This window comes from Chenopodium album, chromosome 12 (genome assembly GCF_948465745.1).
Source record: "Chenopodium album chromosome 12, dcCheAlbu1.1, whole genome shotgun sequence".
NCBI lineage: Eukaryota > Viridiplantae > Streptophyta > Magnoliopsida > Caryophyllales > Amaranthaceae > Chenopodium > Chenopodium album.
In genome coordinates, this window is record NC_137845.1 from 45578003 (window position 1) to 45592992 (window position 14990).

At 39.1% G+C, this 14990-nt stretch overlaps 2 long non-coding RNA genes across 3 annotated transcripts; both read left to right on the top strand.

The window, feature by feature from the left end:
* Nucleotides 1-12263: 12263 nt before the first annotated feature.
* Nucleotides 12264-13444, top strand: LOC145572456 (uncharacterized). 2 transcript variants are annotated; one of them, XR_014096857.1, is made up of 3 exons: nt 12264-12586; nt 12808-12896; nt 13353-13444. It is a non-coding gene; the product is annotated as an uncharacterized LOC145572456 (long non-coding RNA). The 2 variants fall into 2 exon arrangements; XR_014096856.1 differs by having other exon boundaries at nt 12267-12586; nt 12808-12891.
* A 725-nt stretch (nt 13445-14169) lies between these two features.
* LOC145572457 (uncharacterized) lies at nt 14170-14715 on the top strand. The gene is made up of 2 exons (XR_014096858.1): nt 14170-14303; nt 14500-14715. It is a non-coding gene; the product is annotated as an uncharacterized LOC145572457 (long non-coding RNA).
* The last annotated feature ends 275 nt before the right edge of the window (nt 14716-14990 follow it).

The following is a 14990-nucleotide window of genomic DNA, read 5'->3' on the forward strand; positions in this document are numbered from 1 at the left end:
CTATTATCTTTTAGAAGGTCATCTTCAATGTCAATGCCTATATTATACACAGCCTTGAAAGTGTTCAAGTTGTGTTGGCATTTTAAGTGCTTTGAATACTTTTCTTGTAAATTTTTGATGAACATCCTCACGGATTCTCTTTCAGTAGGGACTTCAACCATCTTTGCAGAAGTTCCCCTCCATTTATTAAAGAATGAAGTAAAGCCTTCATTCTCTTTCTGCTTGAGTATTTCAAGTTCCCTATGATCAGTTTTAACTTGAATATTGCATTTATATCTATCAATGAAAACGTTTACAATTACTCCCAATTAGAGGTTTTCTCTTTATCAAGAGAAAAGTACCATTGCTGACAAACGGTTTCTAATGATAGAGAAAACACAGAATGAAAAGCCTTCTTGTCTATTCCCTTAATATTCATTACAGTTTCAAAGGCTCTTAAATGAAAATAAGGGTTATCCATTGCCTTGAATTTCGGGATGTCATTGGCATTGAACTTATGCGGAAGAAGATCCTTGTCCACCGAGACCCCTTGTTAGCTAATGCCCTTCAATCTATAGTCATTGGACAATTTGCTCAAATTTTCCTGGATGAGCTCCATTTGCTGTTGTCTCACAGGGTCATTGATTTGGAGAGTCAGATTCTTCAACATTTCAGCAATGTTAGCCACTTGTCCCTTGAGTTTGTTGACTTCTTCCTGAATTTCCATTATCTTCTTAGCTTTCCCTTTTCAACCGATTGGCTTATCAAAAGGTTGAATTTGAATAAAGGTGTTGTCTTTGATTAATCGTCCTTCTCTCCTTGACCAAGTACTGTGGAAAGGGAAATTAAGGGATATGCATGGTTAATTATTTGACTCTACTCTATTCAACATGCAATGGATGGAAGAAGGTAGGAAGAGTGAATATTGTGACATGGGGAAGGAAAAATGATATATATGGAGAGATATGAAAAAATTAGGAATAGAATGTACCCCCAACTCAAATGACGGAAAAAACCGACTCATGCATGAACCTAAGACATGGTCATGGTGACTATATAAAGTGTGCGCTAACGCTAGTGAGTGTATGTGACATACTTTTGACTCTTGTGTATGACCATGGGACTAAGTGCCTAGACTCAATTAAGGACTTAGACATGGCTAAAGCCATTAACAAATTGGTTAGACTGATTAGCAGACTGTTTAATTAGACTCGCCGTGATGACTCGAGTAAGAAACTGAACTGTCGCCGGAACAACAGAACTGTCGTCAAAGATTAAAGCTTGTTGCCAGACGACAAATCTGTCGCCAGGCGACAGGCAGTAAACTCTGGCGCCACAGCCCAAACTCCTGCGCCATTGCTGGAACATTAATCTGGGACTGTTTCCAGTAAGCTTACTTTAAGGGGACATGCCTAAAGTCGTACTAAGTCAGATTAATTACTTTATTAGTCTTTAACTAGTCAAATTAATTAATTAATTCATTAATTAGACAAAGTCCTTTTTAGTCATTAATTGGTTTATTTAGACTTAAACACAAGTCAAACAAACGGTTAGCACATATAAAGTATACACAAGCAAAAAATGCACAAATATTCAAGTAGTCACAACATGATGCAATGAGTTTGCAACCTCACCATGGCTCGAGTTCTCTAAAGTTCGGGATATGGGTTAGTCAAAGAGGGTCCATGGTTATGAGTCCGGATGCACCGCGCGGAAGCCTTACCTTTGGAAGGGTTGGCGCGAGTGGATGGGACGCAAGTTAAAAAAACTTGCTTCCACGGTTTGGTGGATTCACAAACTCGGATGTACCCGCCGTTGCCAGGAGCGTTCGATTGGGTAGATGGAGCGTGAAACCCCAGAGGGTTATGTCCATATGTAGAACGCATATGGGTCTCAGAAAAGTGAGAAAAACTCAATCAGGAAGTAGAATCGAGCCAACAGTGCTAGAAATGGTCGAAACAAGAAGGTAGAGTTCTGGCTTGGTATTGGAAGAACTTGGCGCCAGACTACAAGGACTGTCGCCGCAAAAGTACCCTTGTCGCCAGGCGACAAAACTGTTGCCAGGCAACAGAACTGTCGCCAGGCAACAGAAGCACTTTACAGGCGACAAGCCTTGTTTTCTAGACGCTAGTTCCTACATGCCTCAGCAGGTATCTACGTTCTTAGAATTTTCCAGATTTCGCAGAGTTATTTCAATTCTAGTTGTGAAAGATATTTCTCAAATTCCCTACGTGTAAAAATCCTATGTTTTTGACTCATTTCGGATGGTCTATCCAATGAGGACCTCTTTTATGCATATGACAATAATGCTAATCGAAATTACGCACATGAAATACTTAGAACTTTTCGAGTCTCATCCACTCATTCTAAATCATTGCCGAAATAAATTTCAGGAATTAAAATAGAAATCCTCCCTAGTGGAGTCGCCAAAAACTGTAGGGAATATTTCAAGCCATTAACCCCAAGCTTCAACCCCACTGTGATCATACACTTAAGTATGGTGGCGTCCAAAGGGAAGGAAGCTAGAGCAAAAAAGTCGCCAACAAGTTTTAGGAACTTGTAAACCGTTCACAAGGTGAAGATTACACCCCTTAACGATCCAGGAGACCGTCAACTCCAAAAGGTCTTGAATCAAATAGGGTTCGTGGATAAAGGTACAAATCCAACCTAAAAGAGATTGAATCTTCCCTAATAATAGGCCTCTACTTCATTCTTCTCGTATTCATGTGCACTTTCTGACTAGCATGCAAACAATAGGTTAACCCTAAACCTGTTTATCTATGTTGGTTGAATTTAATGCACAAATAAAACTATTATTGGTGATCATTTGAATTATAATCATATTAACCTAAACAAGATTATTAATTATCTTATTAAGCGTGATTACAAGTACAAATTCCCTTTAAACCTGCAAGAGAGGGCGTGATCAAGCAATAACAATAAATAAGCATCAAGCAACATAATAACAATCATCATAATTATAATCATAATAACGCTCATAATTATCATAATCATGTTAAAGCATAATATTAATAGCAAGATCCTAGGCATGATACTAACAAGATTAATAACAAACCCTAGCATGTCACTAAACATTAAAAATCAAAGCTTTAGCCCTAACATGATACTAACATGATATTAGAAAAGAAAATAGGAAGCATCCTAGAAATCATAATTAATATAAGCAAATCACCCTAAAATCATACTAAGGAAAGCATCTTAACATGATACTAGGAACCTAAATAAAAATCTTAACATGATTTATATATCATAAAATCAATTAAACAATTAAAGTACTTACTTGGATGCCTTGTATCTCTTTCTTTCACGTCTAGGGCGAAGGCAACTTTGAACTTGGCTAGGTGTTTCTAGACCTCGTGAATGCGGAATTTTGTAAGAAGGAAGGTTTAGAAAAAGAGAGAGAGAAAGCTTCTACCTTTTTAGAGAGAGATGATGATTGCAATTAATTGATGATTGTAGCTCCATCAAAACGGAGGTTCAGGACCCTATTTATAAGAAAACAGTCCGAAAATAGGTAGAATTTGATAAGGAATAAAACTCCACGCTGTCGCTGCAAAACTGACCTTGTCGCCAGGCGACAGGGTCTGTCGCGTGGCGACAGGCCTGTCGTCTGCGCGACAGCCTGGATTTCTACGCGCTTTTAACACGGAGTCCACATATGAATCAAAATCGATTTGTAAAGTCCGTATGAAAACTGAAACCGTATTTTTCATAAAATAATATTTTATTCCAAATAAAACTTATCAAAACATAATTATTAATTCTAATTCTATTAGGATTAAAGAGAACCTTCTAGAGAATTCTATCATTAATTCTAATAACTTTAGGAATAATAATTAACATTGGGCCCTCCCCTAGATCATTGGGCCGTATGTAAAGATCAAACCGGGCCCAGTTTAGTATTTTGGCCATAACTTCCTCATTATTCATCGGAATTGGGCTTATAATATATCGTTGGAAAGCTCTTTTCAAGTCCCATCCAACTACACTATTATTGGACCCTTGTCGTGAACCAAACTAAACTGGATTGGCTGTTTTCATAAAATAGAGTTGTTTTCGAAAACAGAAAGAAAGAATTTAATAAAAACCAACTGCAACACTTGACTTTTCACACTTTCACCTTATTCTATAATCATTCGACGCACAAGGTATTCATCACTGGGTTTGGTTTTGGGGAGACACATTTGGGTGTCTACACTTTTTTTCCCGGATGTGGATCCGGTATAACAATTACTCTAATTGCTCTCCTGGTCGTTTGGTCGGGATTGTTATATGAAAATCACCGACCGAGTCGGTTTCGTTCAAATTTTCTTTAAATTTTGTAATTTTTTATTTGCTTCATACATACATGAGTTTTTCTTTACTTGTTAATTGCATGTGTCAACTAACAATCTGGCTCCCCCTTTTGCCCCTAGGAAGCTATTTGGTTGGTTTCAAACCTTGATTGATTGAGTTGGGAGCTTTGATACTTCATGGAGTATGACATGTTCCTAAGTCAATCAATCACAGCAGTGATTGCCCCAAACCAAGTACACAGCCAACCAACCTACATGCGGGTAGACTGTTAACCCAGGCAGTTTAAGTAGTTTCAATGAACTATTTTCCTACCGTCTGGGGTGTTTGTAATGCAATTATATACTCAATTTCCTCTTCCCCATTGGGAGGATTTTTTAGAGATACATAATTTTAAGTTATAATCTAAGTAGGAACTTTGCTTGAACACCAGCTATGCCTTTAGATACACGGGTTCATTATAAGCCCGATTGCGTTCCTTTTAGATTAACTAGGTCAGATGACTATGAGTTGGCCAATCAGGCCAGTCAATTTTTGTCGTTTGTATAAGTTTATAGAGCAATTTACCACCTAAATGGGAGATGCTCTCTGCGATGAATTCAACCGGATAGGAGTCGCCGGATGTCGTGCTTATGTTGGAACAAACGCTTTTTAATTGAAATTATCTGGCCATTGGCCTCATTATGTCTTTTTAAGACAGACGTTTTAGCCACTAAGTTTTTGGACTTAGCTTATTTATTACGTGAGATTAGGTCGTTTGTACATTGCACAGATGGTGTTTCCAGCATAAGTTGCATGTAAAGAAAGCACTAAAAAACAAGATTAAAAACTAAAAGTAACTCTTCATTGATAGGCTTTCTATTTACAAAAAATTTACAAGTTCTTAGAAGTAGTACTTTTTGAAGTTGTCTACATTCCAAGTTCTAGCTAACTGCCCGCTGTATGGGGTTTCCAGGTGGTAGGTGCCGCCTCTTACTTCTTCATAGATCCGGTAGGGGCCTTCCCAATTAGGAGTCACCTTCCCTTGCTTATTGGCCCTACCAGTTGCCTCTATTTTCCGTAACACAAAATCCCCAACTTTTAAGGGTTGTTTGTGTACTCTTTTGTTGTAGGCTCTTGTCATTCTCAGACGGTAGATCTCATGACACAAGGCGGCATTGCTCCTGCGCTCTGGGAGTGAGTCCAATGCCAGCCGCATTGCCTTGATAAGAATGGTGTCTTTCGAACAAGTGTATTATTCCGATAGAGGGTTTGGAATTATTAGAAAGCTAATTATTCAGTGAGGTCAAGTGATCGGAATGCCTAGTTGGAGGCCGCTTTCGATCAGTAATATTAATCCATAATTAATATTACAGCTTAATCTTGACTAAACCGTTCGGGTCACACCCAAGCAACTAACGATCCGGTACGACGAATTAATTAGGAAGGAATTAATGAGTCGCTCGAGTATTATATATTTAGATGTCGGATATCGAGCTAGGAGCGTCCAGATCGAGCGTCGCAAGTCGAGTAGAATTAATAAAGGACGAGACGGTAAAATATATAATTAATCAACAAATTACAGAAATACCCCTAGCATCGGAATGCCCCGAGCAAACCGAGTGCTAAGGGCAAGTGATGCTAGCATGCGCATCGCTCCAAGCCGAGGGTGCTGGGTGCGCATGGCTAGGCAGCTGGCGCATGGCTAGCAAAGCTAGAAGCACCAACCACACACAAGTGCACCAGCAGCCCGTATTGCATGCGAGGCTTGCTGTGCGCGTGTGCGTGTTGGCACACTGGACAGCTAGCATGGGAGCAGCTCCATAGCGCACCACGCCCAGCAGCAAACAGCAAGCAATGCTTGCTGGGCTGGTGCGCGATAGTGCTGGCAGCAGCGCCCAGCATCCCGCATCAATGCGAGGCTTGCTGGCGCTTGTTGCTGGCCCATGTAACCAGCTGGCAGGCCCAGCCAAGGGGCCAGGAAGCCAGCTGGGCAGCCTTGGCGCCCGAGGCTGGCAGCGCCAGTTGGCGCGCTTTGGGTGGCTCCGGTGTGGGTGGTTGGGGATCCTTGGGGGGCTAGGCTTATGGTCCCCCCCTCCTTGTGGTCCTCAGCTACCCTCTCCCTCTTTGTGAAACTTGTTGATTAATTATTACCTTGAGTTTTCCTTTTATTTTGATTTAAAAAAGAATGAGAAAATTGATTTTACCAACTCTCCCACATTGATGGGAGAGTGGAATTCTTACATGACATTCTCTATAAATACCCACCTTAGGAATTGGAGAAATTCACTTGAGTAGGAACTCAAAAAGGCATCTCCACTTGAGAGAAAACCTTTAAGTTCATATAATACTCGAGTAGCATTTTGGTCCGACTCGGCTAAACTCCGAGTAAGAGACTGATCGGGTCGAGTTGCAGGTGGATACCGTAGGAGGTCTATTCATTTGCAAGACTCGACTTTTTAAGTAAGAGCTCCGGGGTGTGAGCGAAGCACGCGATAAGGGTAAGATCGTGTTTTCTCTCTTTCTTGTTATTTATGTCATTTAGTTATATTAATTGTGAGCAGGTCTTGGGATCGGGTTTTGTTCCGCGGAAAGTTAGACTTTCTGAAACCCAACAAGCCTCCCAGTTTGACTATTCGTCATATAACATGACTCGGAGGGTTGATTCATAGTGCTCAATAAGTAAGATGGCCTCTACACCATACACCATGAGAAACAGGGTTTCGCCGATTGCTCCTTTTTCGGTTGTTCTGATGGCCCATAGGACATGAGTTAACTCCTCTGCCCATTAGCCGCCAGCTCTTTAAATTTTCTTCTTGATGCCATCTGAGATTAGCTTGTTGAAGGCTTCAACTTGGCCGTTTGCATGGGGACGGGAGACTGATGCAAAACAATGTGAGTTCCCTTGATCTCCCAACCAATTTTTGAGCTGAGGCGTGTCAAACTGAGGGCCAGTATCTAACACCATAGACATAGGTACCCCACACCGGGTGATGATATTCTTCCAAATGAAGGAGATGACATCCTTTGTCATAATGTTCTTGACCGCCTCCGCCTCTACCCATTTTGTGAAGTAGTCAACTACATCTAGATTGTACCGTTGTCCGCCTGGTGCAGGCGTGTATAGATCAGACCCAGAATGTCCATGCCCCACTTGGCGAATGGGATTGAGCTATGAATATCCGTAAGATCGGTGGCTGGACGGTGGATCAACTTGCCAAACCATTGACACTTGTCACATTTTCTCACCATTTTCATGGCGTCTGCCTTAAGCGTGGGCCAAAAGTAATCCTGCCGCCTGGCCCTAACTGCTAGAGCCCTTCCGCCCTAACAAAGATAGGCGTGGATGCCGTCCATCCAGGTTGAGCTTCGGTCAAGTGCTCCAATGGGATCTTCCTCGACAATACTTTGTTTTTCCATCACTTCCCAGAAAACTGACCGAGGCGTATCATAGGAGGCGGATGATGCTAATTTGGGCAAAGCATCCGCCTGATTGTTCTCAAACCTCTTGACTTAGATGAAATTTTTTAAGTGTCCCAGCTTCAGTTTTGACCGCCTGAAGGTATTTGATCATAGCCGAATGGGTGGCCTCATAGTCACCATGGTATTGGCTAACGACCAACTGTGAGTCAGAGCAGGCGTCAACTTTTGCTGCCCCTTCCGCCTTACACATGCGGATGCCAGCTAGTAGGGCTTCATACTTTGCCTCATTGTTTGAGGATTAGAAATTAAACCGTAGTGCATATTCGTATTTGTCCCTTTAAGGAGACTGATACATAACTCCTACACCACAACCGTTCATAGAAGAGTTCCCGTCCACATACACCTTCTAAACCTGGTTAAGATTTTCCGGCGCAGCCGGCCTTGTTATTTCAATAATGAAGTCGGCGAACTCCTGACCCTTCACTGCCTTCCTTGGTTCGAAAGTGATTTCGAGACTTTGCATTTTAATAGCACATTTGAGACTTCTACTGGATGACTCTAAGGTTGTCATTGGCTACTTGAGAGGTTGGTCTGTGTAGACTACAATCGGATGCGCCAGAAAGTAAGGTTTCAACTTCTTAACAACCATAAAAAGAGCAAGGCCAAAATTTTCAACCATTGGCTACCATAGTTCAGCGTTTCTAAGTACATGGCTAATCAAATAGACCGGGAGCTGGATGTTATCTCTCTCAGCAAGGAGAACAACACTAAGGGAATGATCTGAAACAGCTATGTACATGTAAAGTGTCTCTTTGGGTAGAGGGCTAACAAGCCTTGGCAAAGAGTGTAGATGTTCTTTCAATTTCTGAAGGCCACCTCAGCATCATCCCCCTATTCAAACCTTGTCTTCTTTCTGATCGCTTGGAAGAAATAGAGGCACTTGTCACCTAATCGGCCGAGGAATCTCCCCAATGCCGCTAGACAACCGGTTAGTTTCTAGACTTCCTTGACATTGCGGGGTGACTTCATGTCAATTACCGCCTGTATCTTTTCTGGGTTGGCCTCTATCCCCCTTTGATCAATTAAAAATCTAACACTAGTAGGAAAAAGCAAAAAGGCACCCCTTAATTGCCACCGGTTCAGTCCAAACCGGTGGCAAAAATAGGCTAAAAAATGGGCGGGCAAATGAACCAGGAATAATGGCACCGGTTCAGTTCAAACCGGTGGCAAAAACATATAGCGCACCGGTTTGAACAGGTGCCAATGTGAACTGGTGCCATTAGTTATTAAAAAAAAAAACCCGCCCCTTTAATACCCCCCAACCCTAACTCTCCTCTCCCAGTCGCACTCTTTCTCTCTCCTCTCCTCCTCTTTCCTTCACCTGCTCCTCGTCTCCTGTTCTCCCTTCTGTTTCTCATCTCCTCCTTCTCTTTCTCATCTCGATCTCCTTCTCCCTCGTCTCCTTCTCCCTCGTGTCCTCCTCCTTTCTTTCATTCGAAGACCACCACGAAGACCACCACTTTCACATGCAACACCGACTTTTCCACCACCACCAAACCACCACGAACACATGCATGAGCAAGGTTAGGGTTTAATCCAAAATTATTCGAGGTTAGGGTATAATTTCTTTATTTTTTTGGGTTTAATTTCTTGATTTTTCTAGGTTTAATTAATTGATTTTTCTGGGTTTAATTTCTTGATTTTAATTCGATTTTTTTTTATTTTAATCGATTTTTAATCGATTTTTTTTTTATTTTAATCGATTTGAATTCATTTTTTTTTATTTTCTGGGTTTTTAACTGATTTTCGATTTTCTTGTTTGTTTTAATCGATTTTTTTAACTTATTTTAATTCGATTTTTTTTATTTTCATCGATTTTTTTTTATTTTAATCTATTTTAATTCGATTTTTTTTATTTTCTGGGGTTTTAACTGATTTTCAACTTTTGTTTTTATTTTAATCGATTTTTTTTTATTTTAATCAATTTTAATTCAATTTTTTTTATTTTCTGGGTTTTTAACTGATTTTCAATTTTTGTTTTTATTTTAATCGATTTTAATTCGATTTTTTTTATTTTCTAGGTTTTTAACTGATTTTCAATTTTTGTTTTTATTTTAATCGATTTTAATTTGATTTTTTTTTTATTTTCTGGGTTTTTAACTGATTTTTTTTTATTTTCTGGGTTTTTTTATATATTTTTTTTCGCAGCTAATTTATTTTAATCGATTTTTTTTTTTTATTTTAATTGGTGCAGGAATATTGATTTAGATCTTAAATCGAAGAATCAAGATGCAAGAATATTGATTTAGATGTTGTATGGGGTTTTTTTGATTGTGATGTTGTAAATTTTTTTTTTTGATTTATATTGTAATTTTTTTTGAGTTATATGTTGTAATTGATCTATATTGTAAATTTTTTTGATTATATATTGTAAATTTTCGATTATATTGATTGATATTCGATTTATATTTTGATATTCTTATTTATTTTAGTCGATTTAATTTTTAAGTGAAAAAAGACACAAAAAAAAAAATTGATTTTTTGGGCACTTTTGGCACCGGTTAACCGGTGCCAAAAACATTGAATTAATTTTTTTTGGGCTTTTTTGGCACTGGTTAACCAGTGCCAATTTCGAGTTTTGCCACCGGTTCAAACCGGTGGCTTTTTCATGCACTTATTGGCACCCCCCAAATTGGCACCGGTTCAAAACCGGTGGCATTGAGGGGTTTTGAACCGGGGGTTTTTTCACCTAGTGTAAGAAACTTACCAAACTCAACACCAGATACACACTTCTTGGGATTGAGCATGACCTTGTGTCGCCTGAGTGTGGTGAAGGTTTCTCGGAGGTCAGCAAGATGATCCGTATGTAGCTTAGATTTGACTATCATGTCATCAATATACGCTCTACATTCCTCCCAATTTGATTAATGAAGACTGTATTAATCATGCGTTGGAAAGTAGCAGGCGAATTCTTCAAGCCAAACGACATCACATTATAACAGAATAACCCCTGATCAATGACGAATGCCGTCTTTTCTTGATCTTTTCTCCATTGGGGAATCTAATGAAAGCCTAAGATGGCGTCCATGAAACTCATCAAGGCATGCTCGGCTATAGAGTCGACCAGACTGTCGATCTTTGGAAGCGGGTAACTTCCTTTGGACATGCCTTGTTGAAGTTAGTGTAATCTACACACATGCGCCAAGTACCATTCGGCTTCTTTACAAGCACAACATTCGCAACCCAATCAGGAAATTTACATGGCCGAATGAACCTAGAGTCTAATAACTTTTTATCCTCGACAGCTGCCGCCTGACTTCTCTCCTCACCGTGATTTCTTTTCTTTTTCCTTATAGGCTTCTTTTTGTGATCAACGGCGAGTTTGTGGACAGCGAGATCTGGGCTGATCCCTGGCATTTCTTCCACTTCAAAGGCAAAGATATCATTAAATTCTTTCAGTAGAAGGTGCAAGTCTGTACCCAACTTTGCAAAAGCAATCGTTCCCACCTTAACAGTTCGCTCTGGACGGCTATCATCCAAAGCAATATCAATGTGCTCACCAGCCGGCTGGGACGGAGTTCATCTAACTGTTCCCCGATCAGTGATTGTTATTGCTTCTCTTTATTACGGCCACCAGTTGGCAGGCCTTTATTTTTTTACCAGCTGCTGTTGGAGCAGGCTCAGCTTCCTTAACATCTTCAAGGTCTATTGGCTTATGCCGCTGTGGGCTTAACGTCTGAGAGATAACATTCTCTAGCTGTAGGGAATAATTTCAAGCATCCGACACTTGAACCCCACTGTGATCATACACTTAAGCATGGTGGCGTCCAAAGGGAAGGAAGCTAGAGTAAAAGAGTCGCCAACAAGTTTTATGAACTTGTAAACCGTTAACAGGGTGAAGGTTACACCCCTTCACGATCCATGAGATCGCTAACCCCATAGTGGTCCGGAACCATGACTTGATATTCGGGGATGAAGGTACAAATCCAACCTAAAAGAGATTGAACCTGCCTTAAAAATAGGCCTCTACTTTGTTCTTCTCATATTTATGTGCGCTTTCTGACTAACATACAATCAATATATTAATCCTGAACGTGTTTAATTTATGTTGGTTGAATATTAATGCACAAATAAATCTATTATTGGCGATCACTTGAATTAAAATCATATTAGCCTAAATAAAATTATTAATTATCTTTTTAAGCGTGATTTCAAGTACAAATTCTCTTTAAACCTGCAAGAGAAGGCGTGATCAAGTAATAACAATAATATCAAGCAACACTAGTGGAAAAAATCTCATTCGTAACAGGCTATTCGTAACGGGCAAAGCTTTGCCCGTTACAATTAAGATATTCGTAACGGGCAAACTAGTGTCCGTTACGAATACGTATTTATTCGTAACGGGCAAAATAGTGTCCGTTACGAATACATATATGTATTCGTAACGGACACTATTTTGCCCGTTACGAATACATACGTATTCGTAACGGACACTGTTTTGCCCGTTACGAATACTATATTACACGTAGATGACCAAACATGGCTCAACTAATGAGAGGAGAGCCCAATACTCGGCTTTTTAGGTTTTCACTTAACAGCCGTCACACCTCTTTCTCTCTCATCAGTCCCTCACTCCCTCTCTCTCTCCTCTCCTCTGCTCCCCTCTCCGTCATTCACCTCTTCTCTTTCTTTTCAAACTCAGGCCCTCTCATTTCGAGGAGCAACGAGAAGACCTTGAGCAGCGATTGCGTTCATCTTGAGATCGGCGGCTTCATACATTAACTCCCAAGCGGCGTCGGTTTTGGGCGGAGGTGTAACCGGCGATGACGAACAACCAAGCCCGTAGGCTTCTTCCTCTTTAGATCTAAGTCGTTGAACGAACCGATGCTAGGTAAGATTATTCTCTTTGTAATCATCGAATATTAAGTTAGTTGATTCAACTTTATTTTTTGAAATTTATGTTGTTTTTAATTGATTTTAGTTTCTGGGTACTGTATTTTTAGTGATTTGGGATGAAATTCAATCAGATCTAATGGAGGAAAATAGATTTGATTAGAAAAATATAATAATTTGTAATATTTTTTAATAAAAATTGTTAACTGGGTTTTGTAGGTTTACCCTCTGTTTGCATCGGTTGGTGTAGCCGTCGGAATTTGCGGGTTTCAGCTCATCCGGAATATTTGCGGCAACCCAGAAGTGAGGTATATCTTTCTCTCTAATTCAATTTCTTGATTTTCCTTTTAAATTCTAAATAGAATTATTAATATAAAGCGGGATTCATACTATTATTATTAGGTTTAATTTATTTAAATTGATTTCGTTAGGTTGTTTTGATGTGTAATTAAAATCTTTGTATTATTGTGGTAGTTTTGAATTAGGTTTTAAATTCGAGTGAATAAGCAATTTGAGTTGTGTATTGTTGTAAGGTAAAATATGGTGGTTTATCTCGTACTTGTCGATCAATTGTGTGAAAATTAATGGATTATACAGAAGCTCGGCCAAATTGTGTGAAATTGGATTTGTTTCAGGCATGTGTGAATGTTTTGACATGGAAATTTTCAGTTGATTAGGTTGCCCTGCTCTTGAACAGAGCAATGTTAATTTTCTGGTTGAATTTTTCATTCTGTAAGTGATTGTTTGTGTGAATTTTTCATTAGATCTGATTGAATTTCATCCCAAAGATAGAAGGGGCATGAGCTTCAAATTGTTGCCACAAACCTTAATCAGTATATCAAGATCTTCATCAGGTGGTGTAATGGTGCTTGTATTATTATTTTAATCTTCATTGTCATTTAGTTGGCTGCTGCAACTAAATTTGAATACACAAGCACTAAACTGTGCCCTTGATCAGTCCAGTACAATGTGTATTAATACCTTATGCTTGTATTTCATCTGAGTGAAAGTTATTGCTTTTATTGATATTGATATCAGTCTGTAGAGTTTTGTAGATTTACCCTCCTTTGTCTATTTTTCTGTGATCGAGAAGTGGTATTACTTCTGCTGCTAGAATATGTGCTCTTGTCGTCCAAATTTGAATGTTATTGTCCAATATGTCCTGTCTTTTTCTTTGCAATTTGGTTTTCTCTGAGATTGATGCATCCTGTGCAGCAATGTGTTTACTGATTAATAAACATTGCCTTGGCAGAACGGAAAAGGCAGAAAACTAGTAACTCAATTAACCGGAGTAATAAATTAAGGGATTTATACCATCAAGTTACAATTTGCTCCATAGATCTTTTACCAATTCAGAAGTGAATTTTTTGAGGCACATTCAAAATTGAATTTTCCCATCCCTAAGTAATGATAATCGAAGTATGAAAACAGATTGACAGATGTTGAGCGATGATTCAGATGTATAAGTTTGCTGGAAGCCTCGTAGCAAAAGTATATGTGTCTTGTTTTGCTGTCTTTGTGAATTTAGTGATTTGTTTTCTTTTGTTGGAGTATAATCTGTTATGTTTGTATGGGCAACAAGTAGCAATCCTATTGATGTTACGGATTCATGTTGGGAGATGTATGTCATTGTTCATAAGATAGCTGACCCAGAGGGAGACCAGAGTAGATTGCTATAAACAGCTCTAGATATGAGCAAGATACAGTTTAACAAGGTACTTCATCAATGCCCCATAATTTGCTGCATCATTGCTAATTACCCCAGATGTAATATCGTATTGTTGTTCCCACTTGAATTTAAAATTCATAGTTAAACAAAGTGATGAAAGTTTTTGCCATGTGATTGCTGGAAGGCATGCATTTCTTATACTGAAAAAGTACTCAAAATTTTGCATTTATCTTATCGTGCAGGATGTTGGGAAAGCAATGCGGCAAAGCTACTCAAGAGTTTTGGAGAGCTTAGCATTTACATTATGGCTAGACTAGACGATTTATTATTTTAGGTAGTCTTATGTAAACTTGTTTAATTATTATTACAATGATTTGTTTTTGCTTTGTTTTAGTTTTAGTTATTAGGAAATAATTAAAGCAGCTTTTCTTGATTGTATATTATTCGGTAATTATTAAGTGTATACTGTACTTGTATTTATATATATATATGATTTGATAAAATAATTTTTCAAGCTAGCTGTCCAGCCATGTGCTGGATTTTTTTTTAATTGGATCTCATAGTATTCGTAACGGGCAGAACCTGTCCGTTACGAATAATGGGTTATTCGTAACGGGCAACATAAATGTCCGTTACGAATAATGGGTTATTCGTAACGGGCTTTTCAGGTGCCCGTTACGAATAACTCATTATTCGTAACGGACAGTGCCCGTTACGAATAACCCATTATTCG